At 41.6% G+C, this 25,720-nt stretch overlaps 1 long non-coding RNA gene across 1 annotated transcript; it reads left to right on the top strand.

The window, feature by feature from the left end:
• Nucleotides 1-3,692: 3,692 nt before the first annotated feature.
• On the top strand, nt 3,693-24,788 carry LOC148185150 (uncharacterized). The gene is made up of 3 exons (XR_015773642.1): nt 3,693-3,792; nt 22,478-22,717; nt 24,639-24,788. It is a non-coding gene; the product is annotated as an uncharacterized LOC148185150 (long non-coding RNA).
• Nucleotides 24,789-25,720: the final 932 nt, after the last annotated feature.

Raw genomic sequence — 25,720 nt, 5'->3', positions numbered from 1 at the left:
ATTTTATTCTGACAAAGACCAGATCAATACATTGTGCTCTCTTTTTTAGATTTAATTTAACATAGGCTGCTTCTTTTCCAGGGTTGGTAACTTCCTCCACAACTTTTCTGTCTACAGATCTTTTACACTCACGTAAATTTTTCTCTCACAACTTTTGATTTAATATTGATATTGTGACTTGGAAGGAGAGCTCCTTCCAGGAGGAGGGGGCAAGATGAGGTGTCCAGACTTTGTTCACTGTGCAGATTCTTTTGGACTGTAACAGCTCTTGTGAATTATGTGGACCCAGGCTTGAGTCCAGCTTGTCAGGAAAGCAGTAACCTTCCTGCACTTCCTCATCATGTCCAAGAATACTCAGGAGGAGACACAAATAGGGAAACACAATAAGAAATCTTTGAACTCTGCTTCTTGTCCTGAATTTTATCTCCTTTTTCTGGCTTTGTCATATGAGGATCTTTCACAGTCTTTCTATGGGGATTATGTGCTTTGCTACTCCTCAGTGTAGCAGGAAGATGAGGACAGCTCTCAGGTGTAGGCTGCTGCTTATGTTGTGACTTGCTCTCCTTAAAGCTCTGAAGAGCAGCCCAGATATGCCTGTGGAATGTCTGTGGCTTCAGCCATATAAGAGCCCTTGTTGTGCAGACAAGATGATGAGATTTTAAATTAACTAAGTATGCGTAACAATTGTTAAAGCTTCTGAGGACTGTAAAGGTAAGAGCAAGATGCAGGAGTCAACAGTTCTAAAATATTTATATTGTAGAAGAGCATATGACTTTGTGTGCTGAAAGGAACTGGAAACCTACACATTTTCTGATATTTCAAATATCTGTTAAAAGATATAAACTGTAATGGACCCAAATCCTTGATTGTCACTGACTTCTCTTGAAACAAGTTTGAGCTTATGATGGAGGGATAAATTGCAAATGTATCAATTTCTTAGTCTCTTTTTAATTTTTTTTTTCCTCCATGGACTGACTTTCTCTCCCACTTCTGGGAACATTAGGACCTCACTAAGAGCTGTTCTTCTTTTGAGTCTTCGACTAAACACAGAGGTTGCTAACTGGAAATCCCCATCTCTGCCTGTCTGTCCCTCCCAGTGGATTACAGGCAGCACTCCAGGAGGAAATACCTCAGTCTTCTAGGTCAAGTGGGACCTAGGGACCATGGGAATGAATGCATTATTCCCATGCATGTGACCAGGCTCTGCCCTTTGCTTTGCTGTTGCCTTCCACAGCACATCAGTGAGGTGCACAAGGTGCCTTTCTGTTGTTCACTTTATGAGTGATTTTGGTAACAAACACGTATACTAACTCAGCCTGGTGTTGGTTCATTATTTGAGTACTTTCCCTGCCAGCATGGATGGTTTGACCACACTTTCAGTTGGTCTGTTATACAGACAATTTTTCATGATTGCCCAGTGGGAGGGGGGTGTTGCTTGGGGGACTGTTACTATTATTTTAAAAAGAATTTTGGATGATGTTTGCCTGTACAAATTGGCAAGGGGAATTAAGAGACCTGAAATAACGTTTAACTCTGTTATGAAGATATATCCTATAATGAACAAATGTCCCTTCTGATAGACTTGTGGAACTAGAGAAGAGATTGAATTTTTTGTGTTTAAGTAGAACTCACTGTCAGCAATGATACACAGCCTCTGACTTGACTGTGTGTTGCTTATGTTGAACTCCGAAGGAAGGTCATAAAGGAAAAATGAGATTAGGCCAGTAAAGTCTTCAAGATTCCTGTTTCATGCCTGGTAAGAATAGGATCCTAATGATAATAAGCACAGAGAGAATAATCAAGGCAAGGAAGAAAGTGTGTGTGAGACTGCCAGGGAAAAGCAGACTTCAGAAAAAGTGGATTTGTTGATTTACAAAGGAGACAATCTTTTCACTGAATGAAGATACTACATGATTTTCTTTAATCATTTTGAAGACTGGGTATGGAAACTGAGGATCAGTCTAGAGTTATCTCTTTTTATCAATGTTATGTTTTTGTAAGAATATGCAGAGATTTCTTTTTCATAACAGGCATTCTGTATTACTTGGAAAATTATCAAGAAAGGGTTCCCTGCATACAGAAAACACTTTCCATACTCAAGGTTCTCTTGGCAAGGAGAGAGAATGAACTGATTCTGTAATGAGTTCCCTATTCTGAAAAAAAATAGGAAGGACATGGTGAACAAAGAAAGAAATGTTCATAAATCCAATGTGTCCTTGGGAAGAACAAGGCTTCTAAGGCTTAGAAGATAAAGCAGCAAGCTCTGAGACTCATGGGGGCAGAAATTAATGGCAAACAGGAAAAGAATTAAAAGGCTTCAATCATTAGTAGTTTCAAAGGAAGAGTTTCCTTTGTTTTCCTTGCCTTAAATGGAGGTTGATGTGCATCCTCGAGAACTAGATTTAACCTTAATGCAGAGCCTGAAAAGAAGTTTGAACGAAACATTTGTGGCTGTTGACCCAAATGATAACCTAACACTGAGCATGGTGTTTCACAGAACTGATGTCAGCCCCATAAGAACAGTGTTGATTATGCCCTTAAGATCTTCACAACCTCCTGGGAATGCCAGAAAACACCATCCCCACCCCTCAACTTGAAAGTGATAATGGCACAGAGAGGACATCTGAACTTCCATGGGAGTGAAGCTCTCAGTCAGTCCTCTCTGGTTTTCAGATCTCTATTGTTCTTGTGCTCTAAGGTTTGCAGTGCTGCACTGTAGCTGTGTTGTTGTTAAGCTTGTGCTGTCTGATCTACTCTGTGTAAAGAGATGCATTCCCCCTCTTTCTGGTGTACTTAAATACAGTGGGATGAACAGCCCCTGGAGCTCTCTCCATTTACTGCAGAGAAAGCATAAACAGCTGAGCTGATTTAGGCTCTATCAAACTCCTAACTATCCATGGTGAGAGGAGAAGAATCTAACCTGAGCCCACTGGAGATAGGTCTGAGTATGTCAAAGAAAGCAAAACCAGAGTGAGGGCTACAATGAAGGTGGCTGAGAAAAAGGCAAGTGGAAATTAAGATGACAAATCCTTACTGCAGGGTCTCTAATGTAAGATGTGATGTGTGGGTGTGACTGAATTAGTGGCACCTGCTGTGATACCATTGACTGCTGAAGCCTGGCTGTCCTGTAGGACACAGAGATCCAACTGATGCAAGGGGATAGCAGGGGATTATGTGAAAGCCACCACCCTGGTATCGCTGGATATAGTGAGCTCCAGGATGCGTTTCTGAGAGAGTTGTGGGCAAAGAGGAGATAGAGGCCTGTGCTGACCAAGAGGGTGAACAGATGACAGAGTGAGGAAGTCACAGAACGAAAAGGGTTCAGCCTTCCTGAAGAAGCCTCTTTCCAGTAGGGAAATTTAGTCACGTCCAGCTGAGGGGAACAAAGTTTGTATCATATAAGGCCCCAAAAGTGACTTCATGGATGAGAGAGACAAGATATCAAAGATAATTTCAGAATGATTGTGGTGTTCAGATCTGGGTCATTAGGCTGAGGACCAAAGAGCTGAGCAGTCTTGGGAGACAGCAGGAGGTTTCTGGGCTGTAAGTTCCTGCTTTCTTTACAAAGGTTGCAATATGAAGGGAGGAGAGGAGTTCTCCCTGGGAGAAGCAAAATTTGGCTGAGTACCTTGATCCCTATTAATTACTGTCCTTTTTTTTTTGCCTGTGATCTCTTCAGACACCACCTAAAACATGTTGTGCTGCCATTTCATTTACTTTTCTCCTGTGGAGGTGGAAGGTATGCCAAACCTGCAGAAGAATTAATGCACTCCAGAGGCTTACATAACACCTGTGAGTTTTTTTTTTTTTTTTTTTTATTAATCCAATTTCTGAGTATATCTGCTTTTGCAATCATCCTACAAACTGAGAAATAGTCTGTATTTCTCAGGCAGGGAGAACTGTGGACCAGGTGACCCACTGTGGTCTCTTCCAACATTGCCTGTTCTGTTCTGTGAGGTAGCCACACCGTTTTGAAACAGGCCAGCGTGAGGCTATGCTGGGAATGTCTAACAGTCTCCAGTCTAACTTGGAAATGGCCTCTCAGTATATCTGATTACTCTGGTCCTAAGCTATTACCTTGGACCACAACTGAGATGGCTGGAGATCCAGTATCAGTTGCATCAACATGAGGGGGAAAAGTAGATGAGGTTGGTTTGGGCATATTCAGTGCTCCCTGAATGCTAATGAAAAGAGAAACATGTTTGGCACCATTACAAGTCAAGCACCCTGAGGATTTCAAAATAGTGTCCTTTTTTATAACAGTAATAAATTTGTCAGTTATGTGGGGAAACATTGTGAAAAATGAATGTCTTTTACTGCATTCAGAACTGCTGTTCCAAATCCAGTGAGATAATGGCCAATAAAACTTTGAGCTGGGAGGTTGAGTTCTGCATTGCTAAAGCTTCATTATGTGGTTTTAGAAAATGTACACATGTGCCAGAGTGTCTCATTGTTCTTTTGCTGTTTTATTATTTTGTCACTATGAAGTGGCTCTGATTTCAACTGTGAAATGCAAGTTTAGCTTATATTGATCCTGCTGTCTGTGTATAGGTCCTTAGCAACTTTGCAGGATGTTGTTAAGAGCAGTTAGGTTTTATTTGCAGCTGAACCATAATATCATCTGTTCCCTATCAAAACAAATTTCATCCCAGTCCAAATGTACTTGATGTATCTTTTTCTTTTTCTTTCTTTCTTTTTTTTTTTATTTGCATTGTAGAGTGTTGTAATTGAGATCCCCCAGGTTTTCTGAACATTTAGAGGGAGTCAAGTGCCAATCTATTTGGGCATGCCAAGGCAGAGAATGTAACTGCAGTTCCCAGAACTGTTTTGTTAAATGGCAGGCTCTGTGGTGGGGCCATAGCATTTTCTGTCTTTATAGTATACAGATTGTCCATTAGGTGTTAGGCTGACATTCTCCATTAAGTTCCCTGTTCCAGCTTCTAGGATTATGCAGGCTTTCTTTATATCTTTGACAAATCTGGTAACCCCTCATTTGAAAAACATTTATACTTGGTCAGACTGGAATACAGTTAGGAGCTCTTCTTTTACCAGTTATGGTTTTCAGCACTCAATGGAAGTACTTCATCCCATGAGAAGTTAGCATCGAATGCAAGTACATCACATTGGCAGTCCGCTTGTTGGTTCTTTAGGTATTATAAATGCAATTCACAAAAATGACACTTTACTTGTATTGTTTGGGGTTTTTTTCCTAACTGTGGTGTACAGTTTAGAAAGTGATGCATAATCTAGTACCCATTAGCAGGTCCTTGGAGGGATGTCATTACAGAGACAATGACTTTGAAAAGCATGAAAATACTGAGTCATTAGGACAGAATATGTGAGTTTATTTTTTAGTGTGACCAATGCCATGCTAGGAAAAACTAACACCTTGCACTGGAACAAAACCAATAGACAGGGGCATGTGCTTGCATAAAAAGTTTACACAGACAAATCACAGAATATTTTCGAACAGAGAAATGTTGTGGTACCTAAGAACTGGTGTAGTGTAAACCAGGCAATGGTGCTGGCAACACCAGGGATTTTATGGAAGACTGTTAGGACTGTGTGTTAGTGCAGCATCATCAGTATCTCTCACCTGATCAAAACTGAACTCCTTGAGGGACTGTGGCAATTGTTTTCTCAGCATAGATAGACAAATCCTTGATCAAATTATTCTTTTGAAAGGCGTCGAGCCTTTGCAAGGGAGACTGGCATAAAGCACAGGAAGATCAGAGCAATTTTAAAAATTATGGTGGACAGAGAAGGGGAGGAGAGTTTGTCATGGGCTGCCTCCCATCATGCTCTGCTCCAAAGGACAAGTGTGTGGGAGAGCAGCAGAGGATCTTGTGGATCTCCTCTTGCCAGGGAAAACTCAGCGTTGACAGTACATCTGCTAGAGGATCAGAAAATGGAAATTGTTACTCTCCATTACTTCTCTTCTATCTCTGATATCTCTGTTATTCATGACTTTGACACAGCGCTATCACACGTATCTGTCTGGGGCTGTGTAATGGAAGTGCTGTACCAAGAGTGCAGAGAAATGTGCTGTTCCCCTAGCAGGTTACAGCACATGCACACCACTAGAAAATCGCTTCCTGAAGTCACTAGATCAGACTTTGTAGTTGGTCATATTGGGGGAAGTGTCTTCAGTACTGCCTGTACTTGGATTGTGTACAGGCAATGAGGGGGAACAAATCTTTCATTTTATCTGAGGAGTCAAAGGCAATTAAAGTCAGAGGATTTTAAAGGAGGGAATTGAAATCAGATGACTACTTTTGTTTTGGTTTATTTTAGAGGCAGACATTAAGGTTTTGAATCTGTTTTATCTTGCCATCAGAAGCAGTCAGGTTTATCAGAGTTAATTTTCGAGAACTAAAATATAAACCAAAAGCACTTAAAACCAGCTTTCATCCTTTTCAAGTGAGTGTGTTTGTAAATAATACAGTATTATGAAACAGACTTCTAATTGTGTGTTACTGTTTCCCCTGTAGGGATGCTGCACGAGGAGCAGCATTCCACTAAATATTTGGAGATCAGCTGCAAAACACAGAGAGGAGTCCAGGTGGTTCCCTGACATCCACATGGTTTTGATAACTAAATGGTCTTCTTCTTCTGTACTCTGTTCCTCTGAGGAACTCCTTCTTTATGCCTCTGCTCCTTCTCCCACTACTGGCCAACAGGCCACAAACCGAGTATTCCCTTCCAGTGTAGTCTGTGTTTGCTGAAACTTTGGTAGCTCCACTCAGGCCAGTGCTCTCCTCCTGGTCTCATGCCTGGACACTTTTCTGGGGACAAACACTGGCGCTTGAAGGGCTTCAGTAGCCTGCTACCATGGCTTGCCACACTGCACAGCCCTGCTTAGGAAACAGGATCTGTAAGGGAGTGCCACTGAAGTCCTCTCAGATGTTTTTTGGCAAAGAAGCAAAGAGGAACACTCAGTTTGAGCATGGGAGGTTTAAAGCTTCTGTGCTGGTTTCCAAAGTCTCCCTGGGAGCAATTGAACGGGAGCCTGATGTGGGGTTGGTGGGTTTGGGTCTGCACCGAATCCCATGACTGAGTGGTGGGAAGACTGGACGTCTCAGCTCAAGGCACACCCCCTCTGCAATCTCACTTTTGATGTATTATTTTCTGATGGAAGGTGATATGTTGATCCCCTCTCCTTTCCTCTTTATGAAATTGTTTTGCCCACTGCTAATTTAAATCTCAGGCATAAAAGAAATCTTTGTGTTCAAATAAAAACCATGAAGCTTCACTCTAGAGGCAATTAAAAATGAACAGAAAAAATGTTAGAATATACCGAACAATATTCAAATGCTTTTTAACTTTTTCCACAAAAATATATCTGTAGATCTGTATGCCATTGCATAGATTAATCTACAGGGATTTGATCCATAAAACAGAACAATATACTGACTTTTGATCTTTACTGAAGTGGTGAGTGAATGGAAATACAAAAAAAAAAGAAAAAAAGGGAAAACAGCACAGAAGGTAGAAATTGTAGAGAATACACCAGGAATTTCTGGGACATTTTACGCTTCAAAAATATGCAAATGTGAGTTGTGAACTGCTCCATAATTTTTATGGGATCTGCCTCAAAAAGTCTGTCAGAAATGTTAGGGAGCCAAGGCTCTCATTCTTTTAGGCCAGACTCTGACAGTGGAACAAACCCAACAGGAAGGTTCCCAGGAGCCTTTTGTAGATAAATGGGCACATCATGTGGAGCACTGATATTGCAGATATCAACAACATAGATACCACTCACATGTCTCCAGGAATGGTTCAAATGTCCAAAGACTCTCTGAGGCTGGAAACAGCAATTACAGATTTTGTACTGGAGCAAATGTTACCTTTACCTTCAGGTACTGCAACTAATTTTATAGAAATGCAGTCTTCTGCCCAGATCAAATTTGTCCTGCAGAGCAGTCTGCTGGTGGAGAAAGCCAGAGCCTGTGAAACCCTGATGAGAAACTCTCTGTTACCTCTCTCCTCACAGTATTGAATTTCCTAGCTTTTATGTCACATACAGCTGATGGTACAATAGAAAGATAAAACTGATGGTTCTCTGTCATTGGAAAGTTGTCCATCTGGCCTAGGGGTAGTTTCTCAAAGATATACTTCCTACTTTTCTTATAGCCAAACTACACTACAGGGAAAGGATTTATTAAAATAGAAACAGAAGAGAAGTTGGAAGGGGACACTGGAGGGAGAGCCATTGTGATGGGGTTACTTTCTCTTGAACTAGTGCAATTAGGTTGTGTTATGATCCGGCTCTGTCATGAAAAGTTAGTTCCAAAGATGACCTTAAGAGATCATTAAACCATATTTCCTTCTAAATGCAAGTGCAAATTTATCAACGTCATAATGACAGAGGTTTGTCTAACCCTCCTTAAAGATACCCAGAGATGGAGGCTTGAAGTTTGGGTCTCAAAACTTCAATAAACTTTAGCAAGCTATAACAATGAGCAGTTGTCATTACTAGAATTAAGCTTATAGTCTAAAGAGCTGGAAAAATTAATCATAATTTAAATATCTGAATGTGTAGGCTAAGTAGGCAAGCCACAAAGGTAATTCAAAATTAAGCTTTGTAGACAGGTGAGACAGTAAATATCCTGGTCTTGCTGCCTTTTTAAGTTTGTTTGTATGGGTTTTTTTCCTTTATTTAAAAATTGAGTGCTTTCTGTCTTTTATAATACAGCTTTGACTAAAGATACGTAAATATCTTTTGGTAGGGAGGAGGGAGGAGCACACTGTTTGGTTTTAAATGAGAATTATTTTCTTCCTTCATTTCACATGGTGTGGAGGTGAGCAGGTTTTGGGTGGCAAAGCAGTAACCAGTTAAGACTCTACAACTTCTTACCTGCCTTGACATGGGTTTGCCAAAACTGCCGCTGAAAATCTGTTTAGTACTTGGGTTTATCTGGTTTAAATGTCTGGATAACTGCTCTTGTCTCTTTTGTGCTTACTATGGCCTTCTTTTAGAATCCTTTCTCTCCAAAATTGCTGAGGGATGTACAGGGAAAATTGTCTGTGAACTGAAGTCTTGACTTCAGAATTAGGTCATGAGTTATTGTCTGAGGGTTTGGTTGTTAAAACTAAACTGTCAGCAAGAATCATTGAAATTGCTAGGAAATATACTGTTGAAAAAATCAGCTTGGTTTTACCTGCACAGCAAAAGAGGCTGCTGTTTGTACTTCAGCAAGACTGTAATTTAGACATTAGTTAGGCTTGTTTTATAGCACAGACTTAATTCTGGCACATACCTTCATCTCTCTTTGATATTTTACTCCAGAGCCAATGTAGTTAAGGCTACAGTGTTTTGAACTGAGTGCATCCTTTACAGATATGAATCCCTTTTCTAAAACGGTGAAAAAAGGAGAAGTATATTGTGACTGACAGCTCAATCTTAGCTTTGCATCTAAGCAAAACCCTGGTCCACGTGCAAGGCAGGAAGTGAATTGCAGAGCTTCAGAAATAGCACAGAAACCTACATTCTGCTTGCAAATGCACCATTCAGTGCTTCCACAGGGGCTGTAGCTCAGTCCCCTGCAAAAAAGGCAGCAATCCTGGTATGGAATCACATGTAAAAAGCTATGTTGTGGTGCACACTCATAATAGTGCTGCCTTACAACAGGTAGGAAATCTTCTAATGTGTGGTGGAAAGTTGCCTTAATTCAAAGGCTTTGTGAGAAAATGAAGCTGAGTGTGGAAGAGCAGGACTTTGGAGGTTCAGTCTGGTCTCATGAAACTGCATTTAGGTCAGGTGTGGTGCATGCTAAGGGAAAGTGAGCCAGGATCCAGCACCTTTGGGTCAGTATGGAAAGCAAGACCTGGCATTTATAGCTAATGAAAAGTGACGAAGTAGCTCTAAGCAGGCTGAGCTCTTTCCAACAGTCAGCTTTATTTGGCTCTTTTTCTCTAACAGTGGGACTGGGTTTAAATAACAGTGGATCTATGTAGTGAAATCTCATAAAATGACCTAGAAAAGAGGTTTAGCTGACCCTGTGTGCTTATTCCCAGCCCCCAGAGCCATCTCTTCAGAATTCAGAGTCATCTCTGAATTCTTTCATTCCTGAGGCACAGTGTGGGCAAGAATACACACACGCAACATGCACACCTGCAGATGACTCAGGTGCTGGTGGCATCACAGTGTGAGACGGGGCATTAAACGGGCCAAGGTGAAAGCAGATCAGCTCTCACTTCCTGCCCTTTCCATGCCAGCACATGATTAATATCCCAAGGAGTGGTGTGTCCTGCGTGGTCTGGTGAGGGAATTGCTGAGGAGCAGTGTCATGCTGGCTGCAGCCATGGGAGGTCTGCTGGCACTGCCCCGATGAACACAAGTGCAGCGTCACTTTTCAGCCACTGCAGAGGATCCAGGGTGTCCCCAAAATATTGTGCCGGTGCAGTCTGGCCACAGGTGTGTTATCTGTGTCCAATGCATTGTCTCAGGGTCATCAGTGGGAAGGCAGAGTCCAAGTGCTCAGGCTGGTGATGGTGGGGAAATACTAAAGTGGTGGTAGAAAGCTGTCCTAATTCTACCAGTGAGGCACTGGTTGTTGTTTTGCACCTCTGACATAATCTGCTGCATCAACAGGCTGCTGAATATACCAGAGTCTATCCAGGGAGTGTTAAGATCTCAGAGGATTGAGCTGCCTTTCTGGAAGGCATGAATCTCTAGCGCTCACTGAAAACTTGCAGATGAAACACTAAGTCTTGAAATTTCTAGAGGAGCAGTGAGAAACAAGAGACATGGGCATAATAATCCTGTCATATTTAATGCAGTTCATAGTAAATGTGTGTGTGTAACTAAGTATGTATTAATCTCTTTATTAAGTAGTTTCTCTACTTATGATTCTAGGAGTTCTTCACATTAAAATTAAGATAATATATGGTTTCACATCACCTATATTTGGAATGCCATTGTAGAAGAAAAGTATTGTGGTGGTTTCTGTTTGGTGCATTTCAGGAACAAATATCCAAATCATATACATACAAATATATATGTATATATATAGATATGTATATGTATAGATACACCAAACATATTTAGTTCCAATGATGGAAGTTATATAATCTTTTGGAATGTCAAATTTTTTTTTGCCTGAATGGAAAATAAACAGCCCCTTCTTTTTCCCCACCTCAAAAAAATAATAATCTGGAAATGGCTTTAAATGCTGGAAAACACCCACCAGAGGTACAAAGTGTGAAAACAGAATTGTCAGCCTTCCAGAATGATTAATCCTAGATTTTAAATGACAAACAAAAATTCATCCCAAATGATAATTTTCAGGAAACCACAGCTAAATGGGAGGGCAGCTTTCCATTGGCCCCCTTGGCTGTATTTTCATCTATACTTCATGGCATCCTTTTCCATGGTTAATCCCATGGAAAAGGATGGGACTAATTCAATGTTCAGCATTTCACTCACCGTGAAACAGGTTATGGAAAAGCAGTTTAATGAAATTTTTGTGACTTTCAGAACACATTCATTCCCAGGCCTCTTAGGTTTCCTATTTGGAATGAAGGGAAGGACACAAGCATAAGGACACTTGAGGGCTGGACCTCCAACTCAGCTTCTTTGTGTGCTCTGCACCAATGCCATGTGACAGCAGAGCTCTAGGTTTGGTGGGGTGGTGCTACCATCCTTGCTTTGGTAGAGCCCTGCAGGGATATATGCCTACAGTCCATGCTACAAACGAGAATAACATCACTGTTTTCATCGGGTTTGTGCTCCTTTCCTCACAGTGCATCACGGTTTTCTCTGCCAACAGCATCATGGATCAAGGCGTAAATGAAGGTAGGGAGCTGACATTTGCTGTACCCTCAGCACAGAGAGGAATTCTGGCTCTGCAATCTCTTAAATGAAGGAAAAACATGAAATCACTTTGCTCCCCTTCTGCAGGGAAGTCATTAACCTCAGTAACAGGGAAGGGGGTAGATTTTTAAACCCCATGCCTGGGGGATTAGACAAGTAACTGCTCTTAATGTCAGCATTGATATGTTTCAGTAAGTTAGCCTCTTTCTGAAAACATAACCCAGGGTAGCAAAGGTTCTGACTGTGCAGCTTGAGCCCAAGTGGATGGAGGAGAACAGAGCTTATAAAAGAAAGGCCAAACTCAGGCCTGTTTAAGATAAAGATGCGTCTACATATTTACATTTATCAATGTGAATTTCAATGAATATATATATATATATGTATATGTAAAAATACATATATATATATATATGTAATAAAAATATATGTATATATAATATTCAGTGTGAAAAATAAAAGGCTCTTCACAAATGTTTTGGTATTGTGCCTTAAAAAAATGACACTTTCCACTGCCAGTCATGACTTTAAGTCAGATTATGGCTAAAAATATTAAAGGGAAGAATCACCACAGCAACAATCACATTGCTCCCCTTCTGCAGAGGAAATGGAAAAACACTCAAACTTTGCCAACCTGAATAAATTACCCAGATTATCAGAACTGTAAGGAAAGCGATATGTTAGCAACTCTGTGTGGTTTTGTGTCTGTGAGGGAGTGCAAATGTGTTAACTGGGTTCCAACCCATTAAATACTTAAGTCAAAGGGGACAACTCTGAAAATATGCTCAAGAGACAAAAAATTAGTGTGGTTGTACCTTAATTGGCCAGCAGATACCGTGTGAAGGGTCGTGCTCACTGCAACAGTGGGGGACTCCAGTCCAGCTGCTGGGCTGGGCTCTCCTGCCCGTGGTGGCCTGGAGATGGGATGGAGCACATTGATGCTCACTTGGTCTTGAGCCAATGTGAAGCTGAGAAAGGGCTGTTTTGCTCATACAGATGCACTCTTACTCCAGTCTCGTAGTTGCTTGTACCTATTTGGCATAGTTTGCTCTGCCAAAGTAAAACATCTCATTAGCCAAGGAGGGGAAGAACAGGGGTGGAAGGGTGAGGGGGCAGGAGCAATATTGTCACTACTTGACTTGAAGCACATTATGCAGGAGTCTGCAATGGAAACCTCCTCTTACCAGGCTGCCCACGCTGTCAGTGAAGATAGGATGGCTTTTTTAGAGGCAGTCCAAGGACGTGACTTAGAAGAGTTGAAATGATGTCAAGCTCTTTGGTGCATTCATATTGCATTAAAGACTCTAAAATCATCTCATGGAAGCCCAAAGCACATGGCTTTTGAGCACTGGAAGAAAAGGTGTAGAGTGCAAAGGCTATGTGTTCCCATTCTCTTGCCATTAGTATGAGCACTTGTTTAGCTGTTTGTAGGTCCAGAATTAAATCCTGGGCTGTTGTCTGAGCAGGGGGGGCTGCTATCCACTCTTGCATGGATTTCTAGCTAGAAAGGATCCTCAGTTCTTTCTGGCATCACACATTTTAAATAAATGGTGCTTGACTGGTCTGTGTCTAGCCTTTTCTACTTTCCAGATTCACAGATGTTTTGCAAAGGAGGTGTGTGCTTCTACTGAACAAATTTAAACATACTGACAACAGACTTGCTTTTCTTTACTCTTTTTTTTAATGCAGGCCAGTGCAGCTTGGGCTTGGCCAGATGATCTAAGTGCTGCCAATGATATCCTGGCCCCATTTGAAGTATCTGCTGGGTCCAGTATATATTGTTTCTATAGTCTGTTGATGCAGACCAAATTCCAGTAATGACCCCTGATGGTAACGTGGCTGGAAAATGGTTCCAATGGCTGCTGTCAGAAGCATATGGGGCTCTCTCCTGACTTGCAGGATATGCTGTTCAGGGCCCTCATGTGCCAGTGCCAGAGGCACACAAGCAAGCAGAAGGTTTCAGTTTGATCAGGCTGGCTGAAAACTCATGATGTTACCTCCAGCTTGTAAAGAGCAGTTGATGGTGAATTTGGTTGCTCTGCAGTATTCTGCTTTTTTTGTTTTTAATTTAAAAATTTTCTTGCCAACTCATTTGAAGAGCCCTATGGGCCCTTGCTCTCTTTTCTGAATTTTGATGGTTGCCACCTTGCTATGCCCACTGTGGCTCCAAGGCTGGCAGCCTGCTCAACCACAGAGCCTTTCCACATGGCATGGGTTTTGTGCTGGTTGGTGGTGACACTGAGCCATTGAAATGGGGAAAAGCTAACAGCAGCAGCTGGCATTAATGAATCCTACATCACCCAGGATCAAGGACAGGAATCACAGATCTCAGAGGATTTTCATGGAAGTCTGCTGCAGTCTTGAAATATGAGTGAGTGGAGGATATGAAAGCACATCTGAATGGGCTAAGGAATGCATAAGGACTGGAATTCTAATACTTAATTCAGTGCTTCTGCATTAGTTGGTTTGTTTTGGTTTGCTGGTGTTTATTTTTTTCACATATCTTTTTAAGATTTGCTTGTTTTTCTGGGTAAGGAAAGATGAGTGATACATATGGTTAGATGTATGTCTGGTATGATTTTGTTATTGTGTGTGGGACCTTTAAAAATAAAGTGTTCCCCTGGCTGTAGTCTAGAAGTGAATGCTATGCATCAATGCAAGATAGCCCTTAGAGTGAGTTACATTCTTGTTTGTTTTCCCTGTATTTGTTATTTCTCTCCTTGCTTGTTTGATGTAATTTGAAACAAAAACTATTCTGGTTGTAGACAATTTTGATCTAGGCATTCAGGAAATGGAACAGGATTAGATATATGGAAAAATACAACTGCGAAAATTCTACCAGAAGGACATGTTGCTTCCCCTACCATCCTGTCAAAGTCAGGTTTGATCAGGATGTCTCCTCTGTACCACCCTGACCTACCTGTTAGGAGGACAGATTCTGAACTGGATGATAATGGACACTGATTTCCTTTCCCCTTCAAAATCACTGTCTCCAAACTAAGGTCTGTATGTTATAACCAACACTCCAGTCTAGAAAGCTGAAGTGATTCCCAGCTGAAAAACTCATATCTGAGTTCCTGAAAATGAGATAATATATGAGAAGCTGCCAATTTCTTTCATCCAGTTTTATGGGATGAAAGCCTCAAATATGAGGGGTATATCTAAAGCAGCTGTGGGTCTTGCCTGCATTATAGTTTGGGAGTTGGCTTGCTGCATTATAGTTTTGAAGTAACAGACTCGGTAGTCTCTAAGCTGAACTCAGTCTCACAGAGTGCCTTTCTGAGGACTAGTTTATTCTGTTTGTTGTACCTTCCTGTCAAATGTGATGGGAAATCAGTGATGAACAGGAGGTCCCTAATCTCCATGGATACTTGTCTCTGTATGGTGTCAAAATCTGAGTTGGCTGTTAATCTTCTTATATTTTGCATATGACTAATTTACTTAGGAAGGGAGGGAAAGGAAGGAGGTTATTTGAGATTGAAGTAAAAAATGAAAGAAAGAAAATTTGGCAGTGGTTCTCAACTGTAGCTGCTGGGAGGCCTGCAGAAGCCTGTGCCATACCTGCATCCCCCAAGCTTGTTGCCAGCTCTCACACTTTGTTCTGTTCTCAGAGCAAGGTCTTGAAGGAACACAGCTGCTGCAGCTGCTTGTAGACCAAAAGGTGACCTTTCAAGTAGCTGAGGCATGATGCATTATTTAGTGCATTCCTGGCTAAAATGGAAACAAAATATTTTTGCTAGCAGAAAGATTTGTTTGTCCTTTCACTTGAATGCATCCTTTTTGCATGCATCACAATAGTGTGGCATGCACACCACTCCTTGGTGTTTCTTCTGGTAAGGCTTTGAAAAAACACTGACTGTTTACTAGAAGGACCCAACTAGCCAAATGTAATAGACTTCAGTTTTGAGGTACCAAGTTTGAAAAAAACAACTTCTATTTAAATAATGTGTAGGATTGAAAGCTTCCTGGTGAAGTGTATGTCTTTAGGCTGTCAGCTGATACTGGTAAGTACCATAACCAGCTGTTACTTCAACATGAAGTGTTTTTCTTCTTTCAATTAATCAAGAGTCTCTTGGAAGTTGCCATAGCAGGGCATTCATTACAGGGATGTTTAATGGGTAGAATATTTGTCATTTGCATAGAGAGAGGCTTCAGCAGTGATCCCAGTGATCTGAGGTGGCCAGGAACTTAGGCATCCTGTGCATCTATTGGGTAAAGGAGGAATGGCAGATGGGACCAATTTTTCACAATGTTTGACATTGAATTTCCCACGTGGTCTTCCAGACAGAGATTCAAAGAGGCTGGAACCTACCTCTCCTGCTGACTGTGAATGAAGATTGCAGTATACTCAGCTACAAGTCCATCTGCTCTTTAACTTTTTTTGAAAAAAACTATCTAAGAGTATTTTTCCTTTGAAGCTTCCAGCACCATTTATGAAGGCTCAAAAGGGATATTATTCATGTTTCAGATGAAGAAAGCTGAAACTGTCAAAGTAACAACTGACTTGAGAAAAGCCAATATTCTCCAAGGCATCAGCATTTAGAAGGACCTGGGAAAAGATCCTGTGCTTACCAGGAAAATTTCACTGATCTCATCAAATCCCAAAACTGCACAAATGAAGAATTGCCCAGCAGACTATGTTATCTTGTTGCAAACCCCAGTAGTAAAAATTCTTTATAAAATGATAGGTATCTGTTTCTGTGGGATGATTTTTAGCAGTAAAACAGTAGATGGTGTAAGTGAAGAGAGATTCCATAATTAACTGCGTTTTAGTTACCTGTTTGACATCATCTTAATTGTTACAACAAACAACACAAGATGACTGAAAATGAACACCTTTCTACTCAGAAGATAAACTGCTTTTAAAAAAGAAGGAATGAAACACAGCTCTATCATTTTCAGTATCCCAGTTAATTAAAATGGACATGACTGGAGAAGCATAGACACCTGAGCAGCTTCCAAGACATTTCTCTGGCATGTTCTTACTGACTCTGAGACCTTATTTCCCAGTGTCTGCTCATCCCAGTGCAGCACCCTTCAAACCAACCTTCCCCAAAGGATCCAGCAGACGTGGTCTGAGAAGGGAACTAAGCACAAGCTGGTAAGCACTCACTGCAAGGAGTTCTAAGTGCTGTGGGATTTAGTCAAACAGTAAAGCACAAGCTTCTACTATGACTCATCTGGTGTAAAACCAGTGCTAAGTATTGTACATGATTAAGACAGATTATTACAGTGAAATGGCACTTCTTTTTTTGGTATGGCTAAAGTCTTGAGAAGGTGTAATGTTTTCAGCCTTCAGAGCTGTGAAGATGAGGAGTTCTGATAGGAGTTCATTCTAAAAGATATCATGGCTACAGTGAGTTTAGATTGTAATTTGCGTTATTGCTGAAGCTTTGCACGCATATTTCTGTTGCCTTTGTGAAAAGCTGTGGTATTTGTGAGAATAAACATGACCTTAGAGTCATGTTCATTAGATAACACTTGCAATGCTGGCCTCTCTATATATTCCGAGGGTTTTCATAATTTGTAAACCCACAAATCAAGTATTTTATTTTGAGCCACGTTTCTTAAGGAGGTCCTAATGGTCCTAATGGGCACATCCCAATGCACAAAAAATTATATTTGCCATTGAATGCAGTAGAAAATGTAGTGTCGGTAAGCTAGAGATTCAACATTTGAACACAGACTGTCAGCAGGTACAGAAGTATTAGTATGACAATGTCCCTACCAATGGGAAAAGTTGAACAAGCAGGTCATTCCAATTTGCTTACTTGTCCCAGATTTTTCCTTCAGAGGTCCACAAATCAACTTTGCTTTTGGTGAATGCATGATCTTGGTAAAAATTTATTGTGGTATAATGCAAAGAAATTCAGTTTATTGGTCATTCTAAACCCATTTGTTCAAGTTACTTGATTCTCATTATCCTTGACTAGAATGGTGTTATGATATTCTTTCTGTTCATTGATTAGCTGTCTGACTTGCAAGGGAGAGGTGGGAAAGCAGACTGCAAGATGGTGATGTGGACCATTTTAAGTTACAGGACTTTAAAAGAGCCCATTTCTACCTGTGTATTCCAATGGATGTCTTTGTAGTATGTTTATGCTCTTAATGGAAAGTCTATTTGCTACTTCAACCTAACTTTACCACCACTTTTCTTACAGTTTCTTAATATGCTTTTTATGCCATGTTTCATTTACCTCTCCAAGGAATTGTTTGTGTAAGTTACAAGAACTACAGAGTCTCAGGAGGAATCCCAGGCAAACAATGGACTTGGATGAAGACTTCTTGACTACAGCTTTTTTGTATGAGTTGAACAACCTATAATATTTTACAAGTCTGAAGATTAAGAATTCCAAGGGTCTTTCTGAAAAAAAAATTATCATTTATTATAAAAGATAGATCAATTCCTGTTTTGTTTGCACTGCTGCTTTCTGGATGAGTTTCCAATCTATTAGTGAAGCAGTAAATGCTCCTCCAGCAACCAACCATTGATATCTTGAAAGCAAATCAAAAGCAGTGTAAGGCTATTAAAGAAAAGGGCTTGAAAGGAAACGAGTAAAAGATCATACCATTCCTATGGTAGCTGCAAAAATTTGTGAAGATTACAGCTGAGAGAGGGATGGGCCAGAGACCAGAAAGAGACCAAGGGATCAAGGACAAGATATCTGCCCGCAAAGTGTGGTCCTAACTTTCCTTCTTGCAGGCTTACAGCCTAAACAGCACAAACTACAGCTTTGTAGGGTTGATCTGTTAGGAGCACACAACCAGAGGTGGAATTGTGGGAGAGGATGGATAAGCCTCAAATGGAGAAAGCACCTGTTGACCACTGTTTTTACCTTGGACTTTGTTCAGCCCTGACTGGATTTATAGAGTCTGGACATGTAAGAGAAATACTGTGCATGCCTGTTATTTGTAACACAGGGTTTTCACTTCATCTGAGGGGCCAGAGACCTTGCTGTGGGTGCATGCTGGAGTTGCACTCCTGATGCTCCAACTTCTGTCTTTATTCCAACCATGAGTTCACTACAAGCCCAAAGGGAAAAATATTTGTATTCCACTGTGCACATTGGCAGTAATTTTGTGGATGCAGCACAACACTGTAGAAAGAGACAGGTATATGGAGCATTTAGAAGGTAATAATTTCTTCTAACTTTTAAATTTATTTATTATTTTTAGCCACACTCCAAAGGTAATAGTGGGAATAGCAAAGAAAAGAACTTGCAGACTTCACAAAAATCAAAGCTTACAGCTTGTGCTGCATGGGTTTATTTGGCACACATCTGTGATTATGAAATGAATTTTGAATTGCTTTTGAACTTCATCTGGATAATGATTCATCCTTTTGATTTCCCTTTCCCTCCAGAACATCCACCATTAACAAACCAACCAGTTGCAATGTTTTGCAATCCACATTTGAACCTATTTCTCAAAAGATTGCACATTTTCTTGAATAAACAATTACTCAGCTCATTTACATGGAGAAAAGGTCATTCTTGGGACTGGAAAATGAATCAACAACCCTCTCTGGCAACCATCTTTGAGAGGGTCAAGAAGCAATTGCAGTAGAAACATGTTAAACTGCAACTTCATGTTGTAGAAATGCAACATCAACAGGCAGTTTAAGTGTTTCTGTACAGCCTTGGTTTGGTTGTGTTCAGCCCATTACAGGGTTTAGGCACATGCCTGAAGATGGAATTACATGACTGAAGTTAAGATGTGCATAAGTATTTTGTTGTGTATGGGCCTACACGCTACATCTGTGTTTGTATTAAGAAGAAAAGCTGTTCTACAAGAAATTCAGGCATTTTAAAATGTATTTTTGTTCTGAACTGGAACAGGAAGTTTTATCTTGTAATGAAATGTAGGAGATTTTTAATCCCAGAAATCTTGTAATTGAGCATACTTGAAACACTGTGTCAGTAATGTTGAAAAGATTTGAGACATTAAGATTGAAATATTGCATGTCCACATATGTTACTACATTAATTAGAAGCAACTGTGAACTAAGCATGCTGGGATTGCTGGGGTTGTGTATTACCATCCCCTGGATACAGAAAAGAGCTGTGGTCTGGTCTAGCTTCTTGGCTGAGATGCAGTGTTCCATGAACATGCTTCTCAGTTGAGCAATAAAGCAAGGATATTAATCTGTGCACAAAGTAGACCTGGACCTACTAAACCCTGCTTAGTCCAGCTGGATTTAGGTAGGAACAACTTGAATGTCTTGTACCAGGTCTTTGCTGCAAGTGCTTCAGAAATGCAGGGTACAGACCCTTTACTTTTGCTTGTAGGTGGTTTGGGTTTTCCTTGGCTAGTTGGTTCTGCCTTTGATGTATCCTAAATGATTCCATACTGTCCAGTAACCATGGTAGTTTGGGCACAACACCATCATTTTCATCTGATGCTGTACTGATAACTGAGCCCCTCTGGAGCTGAGGGCTGCAGCTCTGCAGCAGCTAGCCAGGATTCAGAACTAAGCTGCAGCTACTTAAGTCAGGTGGGGTCTTTGCAGGAATTTTAACGTTACCTTCAAGCCTGTTCTGCCATGGACATCCCACTACCTGAGGACTGCAGCTGGCTTTAAACTTAAAAGCTAAAATTTGCAAATCAAAGCTAAGCATGTTTTGGTAACTTCTTGCTAACTGTATTACCATAATCAATTGTCATTTTCTTGAAAAAGTTTCAGTACTTTCACTATCAACCTTCACTATAAGGAGACTGATGCACTGGGAAAAATTCAAGCAGCTCTGTGAGTATATAGCAAAAATGATAGACAAAGTCTTACCAGACTGAATATATTGCTTATTCTGCTTGTGTCTGGATATAGTGGTTGTTTCAAATGGAGTGCATATCTGGGAATAGTCTATGAATGGGAATCATACTCTGTTCCCCTCTGTTTTCCCTGCTCTTCAAGTTACAATCTCTTCTCTGTCTCATTGCCTGACAGATCAAGTAGGGTTGATCCCCAAACCAAGGGCTTATTCGGGTAGGTGGGCTTAAGAAGACTGAAACAAGTGCTTTAGAGAGGAAACATTCCATGGCCCAGGCTTATGGCACCTGTGGTGAAATGTATTCAGAGAAATGTTTTATCTAAAATGGGCTTTCCTTCTCTAGGAGTTAGTCTAGGAGACTCTAGAAAGTCTCTAGGTAGTTATGGCTTTGCTTGGATGTCCTGCCCTTTTCCTTTGAGGTTGAAATAAATATCTGAGGTTCATAGCCTTTGTGTCCATATCAGCTTCTGGGTCAGCTGGCTAGCAGAGAAGTTGTCTAATCCAATTTCTGAGAGATGTTCTTTCATATTTTAAGGCCTCAACTTCAGCAAAACATAAACCAGTAAATTTAGCTGGAGACTGTGAATATTGCCCCTTATGACAGATGTCTCTGCCCTTGCTTGGCTTCTCTCTTCCTATAAGAAACTAGGGCAGTTCCTAGTATCCAACCAATAGAATTCTTTGGATGCAGATGTGAATAAGAATAGGAGTGGGAACATGGGGTCTATGTTCAGAATAGTAGTTATTATTATTATTATTATTATTATTATTATTATTATTATTATTGTTGTTGTTGTTGTTGTTGTTGTTGTTGTTATTTATTAATATTTTATTGTTTTGGGGTTTTTTTTGTTTTGTTGCAGTTACTACATGGTATGGTTATAATTCTGTTTGAAGAATCAAACCAGCTTCACAAATGAGTATGAAAAGATTAATGTGTTTTCTCAAGCTTGTATGTACTTTACTGTAATCTGACACTTACTGTAAGAAATACATTTTATATAATTGGCAGTGGCAGACACATATTCTGATAGAAAACAAAATGTATTGAATGATACACTGTGTATCACTGATAGTGACTTGCAGCAGTATTTCCATAAAAGTAAAGAATAATTTAGCACTTGAAAATCAGGCCTCAAAACCAAAATAAAATGTTTTCCTGTTTCTATACCTAGCCTAGGATATATCTCTCCTCACTGCAGACATCAGCAGTGTAGACACATATGGCAAAACCCATCACCCCAAGCTCCCTTTACAGTCAATACAGGGAGCAGGCACTTTTAGGCCATGATTCATCTGACCTATTTACATGTCTGCTGTAGGAGGAGATGAATCACTAGACTAGATCTGTGCGGAGGATAAAGGGAGCCTAAGATGGCCAGCACAGATGTAGATGCTTGTAAAGATCTACAATTTGAATTTAGGCTTTCAGTTTGGAACAACAATTTTCCAGAGAAGAGTAAAGTTTCCTAAGCCATGTTTTCCTAGCAGAATATGTGTATGAATATACACATATATGGTATTTTTCTTCCTGCAACAGAAACTTTTGCAACAATATCTTTTGAACGCTGGTCCTATATACCCTTCCAAATGTTCTGCCATCTGAAGTGCTGCCATTTTATCTCTCTCTGCCTCTGCCCCTCTTTCACATATACAGACATGTACACATACCATGCTTCAGAGCTGGGCCTTCTGAGTTTTCAGCATTAACTTAAAATATATTTCTCTGTGTGTGGTAACCAGAGCTGCTATTACACACAGACAGATATATTAACTGGGCTTGTTTTTTTAAAAAAGTCCAAAGCAAAATATGCCAACAAAAACACCAAATGAAGATTTCTGAAATTTCCTTCTGTTTAAAAATAACGTTTTTATTAGTTAATTTCTTTTCTTCTAGGATCTGCTCTACTCTGCCTGCAGCCTTGGTGAGGCAGAGCATCACAGGAAGAGGAACATGAATTCCTGGGAGACAAGTACTGATGCAGAGGAAGGGGGAAGACAAGACTTGAACATCTAAGAAAGAGTGCAGGTTCCTAAGTAAAGCTGTGAGATGACAAGAGAGAGGCACAGTTGTGTTATTATGTATAGAAGGCCTGAGCTGAGAGAGTCTGGTTTCTTGAGGATGATGTCCTGGCAGGTACTCTTGTGCACATGCTGTAATATAATGTTCCATTGCATCCGTACATCCATCTATGCTGAAAATGGCACGAGGGTGATAGTTTAAAAAAAAAAAAGAAATGAAACCACCCTGTTGGAGAGCTATACAATTCTCAGCTGCTCCTGAGGTGTGCTTGGTGTAGCTACAGAAGGCAAAACATCCCTCCCATCTAGTCACTGGCACACAGCACAGCAACCCATTTATGTGAGCACCTGGTTGATCAGTTTGCTTGTGACAGATCTTGGCACACCCTCTCCTCTGGCTGTAAAGCTTTACTGACTTGTGTGTTTTTCCATCCACAAACTCTTGTCTGGCATGAGAGGACTTGGAACAGAACAACCCTGGCTCTGGCAACAACAGGAAAGTACATTTTAGATAACCCTTTAGGGTGCAAGCTTTGCAGCCATTTAAGGGCTTTTCTGTGGGGTTAGGGCGGATGGGCTGTCCATCATACAAAGGCTATTGCTGTGGGAAGGGTGCCTGTGCCTGCAAAGGTCTTTGGCAAAGGCCACGAGCATCTGAAGGCTGCTCTGAGAAACGGATATGGGCTCACAGTTCCCCACAGGGTGCTGTGCAGAAGAGAGCATTCTTCCACCGGTCATCCCAGTGCATCATTCATTAAACATTACGCCCTACAGGAAAATCAGGGGTTTGTGTTTTCCATACCCCTCCTGCATCAGCCCTGACGTCAGTAGTTTGGATCCACGGAAGTTAAATTAAGGCCAGTGCAGTCTAATAGGCAAGGGATAGCAAATGCTAAGAAGTCAAGGTAATGAGAAAATACCTGCCATCTGGAGCTGTCATAAGCACGAATTTACATCTCTCCCCACGAAATAAATAAATCACAGCCTGCAAAACATTACTCTCCCTGGATGCAAAGTCCTACTCCTGCCGCTGCCACCAAAAATTTTGGCCTCCCCACTTTCTGTTTGGTCGGTGGCTTCTGCCGAAAGCCCCCGGGTGATGTGTCTGGGCGCGGGGAGACATCTGCAAGCGCTGCCTGTTGGGGCGCAATGGCTGGAGCGGGATCTGTTCTGCTGCATCCGCTCGCTCCGGCCCTCGCTCTGACGGAAAGTTTTCCTCCTGGCTCTGACAGCACCGCAGCCACTTGGGAAAGCACATGACTTCCTTGGGAGACGGTGTTTCTTATTTGTGTTGCAGGCCTCCAGCAGGCATGGCACCGAGGCAATATTTATATCAGTTTTTGTAACATCATCACAGCAGCTGCAATTTTGGGAACTGAAGTGCTGGCTGGAAGTGGGAGAGAGAGGCACAAAGCACAACACACCACACAGAAATGTGGATGCAAGCGGGGGGGAAAAAAGAGGGAAAAAAAAAAGAAAATAAAATTGGCAACCAGCCTCCTCCCCCAGGAAGCTCATTGTGTTCCTGCGTGCCAGGGGTGCTGCTTGCCCTCCAGGTGGTTGCCACAGGGCCCATCTGTGTAGAAGTGAGTCAATGGCAATTGCACCTCAGGATGCATGTGATGGGATCAGATCTGTCCCCGCAGGGTGCTTGCACTCCTTGGGGAGCAGGACAGGAGAAGGGGAGTCTCCCAGACAGGTGGTTTTCTGTGCTACAAGCCAAACAGCGTTCAGCAGTTTTCTCATACCCTTCAGCTGTGAGAAAGCATAGTTCAATACCTGTGTGCAGGTAACCAGGCTGCCCCCAAAACTGCTGCAGCCCCATGCTGTGCCTTGGCAATCAGCCCTAGCAAGCTCCTTACCCCACCTACAATGCCATGCTGGTGCAGCCGTGCTGCTCCCAGGTGCCCAGCTCAGATCTCTGACCCACACTCTGCACATGTCCTGGAATTACCTTTCCGTGGCTGGGAAAACCCCAGGGAGGTAGGATAGGGGGCCTGTCTTTCAGATGATTTACTTGCTGTTTCCCGTTGCAGGTATGTGACCCAATTCTCTCCTTTTCTGCCCCCTGGCTTGATTTCAGTGGTGTTTAGCCAGCTGGAGGTTTGAAGCTTCTCTGGTGCTATGGGGCTGGAAGTCATAGCTGCCTGGAAGACAGTAGTCTTCACTGTGTCTCCTTGTTCCTTCATCTGCTCTGCAGCAGAGGCAAGTAAATGCCCTTGGTGGGTGTCATGTGCATAAGAGGGGCTCTCACCGCTGCCCATGCAAGTTCTCAGTAGGTGGTTTCTACCTCAGCAGCTGGCAGAACACAGGTCTGAATTCTTCCCTGCCCACTGCTTTTTCTCCATGTAGCTCCACTGGCCTGTGGAGTTATGTCTGACAGAAGAGGTGTCACACAGTCTCCTTTAGTTACCTTAGAGCTTGATGAAACTAAAGAAAGTTGACATGAAGCTAAAAAGCTCCCACAAGGTGTAGCCCCAGACCTGTCAGGTGATGCACACTTTATCATGGGCAAGAGCTGAAGGTCATTTGACCCAAATATAGCTGTGTAGAGCAAAACACCTTCATTGTCCTGGACAGCACAAGGTCTCTAGAAAAAGCTGGGCTGCCAATGAGTTCTCCGTGTTCATGTGTCCTGCAGTCCTCTAAAAGGACTGCTGTGAGGACCAAGCAGGGGAACCATCACTGTGTCTGCCTGGGAGGATTCTTGAAAACCAGCACCTGAAACTGCATCACAGGCTTCCTGAGGCAGACACACCATCAAAGACTGGCAACATGGTAAGCATAGCTTTTTGGACCATCTGCCTCAGAAAATCCCCCCCAGTCTCCCATTTCATATTCTCTTGTGCCATAAGCATTCCTACTTGGTCTCAAAAACAACTGAAACTTCAATGCCCAAGTGGTTTCCTTAGCACAAAAACTCTGAAATGCTCCTGGTGAGAAGAGTTGGGGTAAGAAAGGCAGGGAGGGGGTAAGGAAAGACATGCCAGCTGTGGTGGCAGATACTCTGGGGTGGTGTGGGGAGGGCTTGGCAACCCTTTCAGCATTGTCCTATTGCAACAGGAAGGAGGAGGATATACAGAGGCTACTTAAAAGCCCTCAACTTTTTCCCTGCTTC

The sequence above is a fragment of the Pseudopodoces humilis genome, chromosome 1, assembly GCF_049639895.1.
Source record: "Pseudopodoces humilis isolate 2021_Gansu_Grassland_sample_001 chromosome 1, ASM4963989v1, whole genome shotgun sequence".
Lineage (NCBI taxonomy): Eukaryota > Metazoa > Chordata > Aves > Passeriformes > Paridae > Pseudopodoces > Pseudopodoces humilis.
This window is presented reverse-complemented; position numbering and strand designations above follow the sequence as displayed.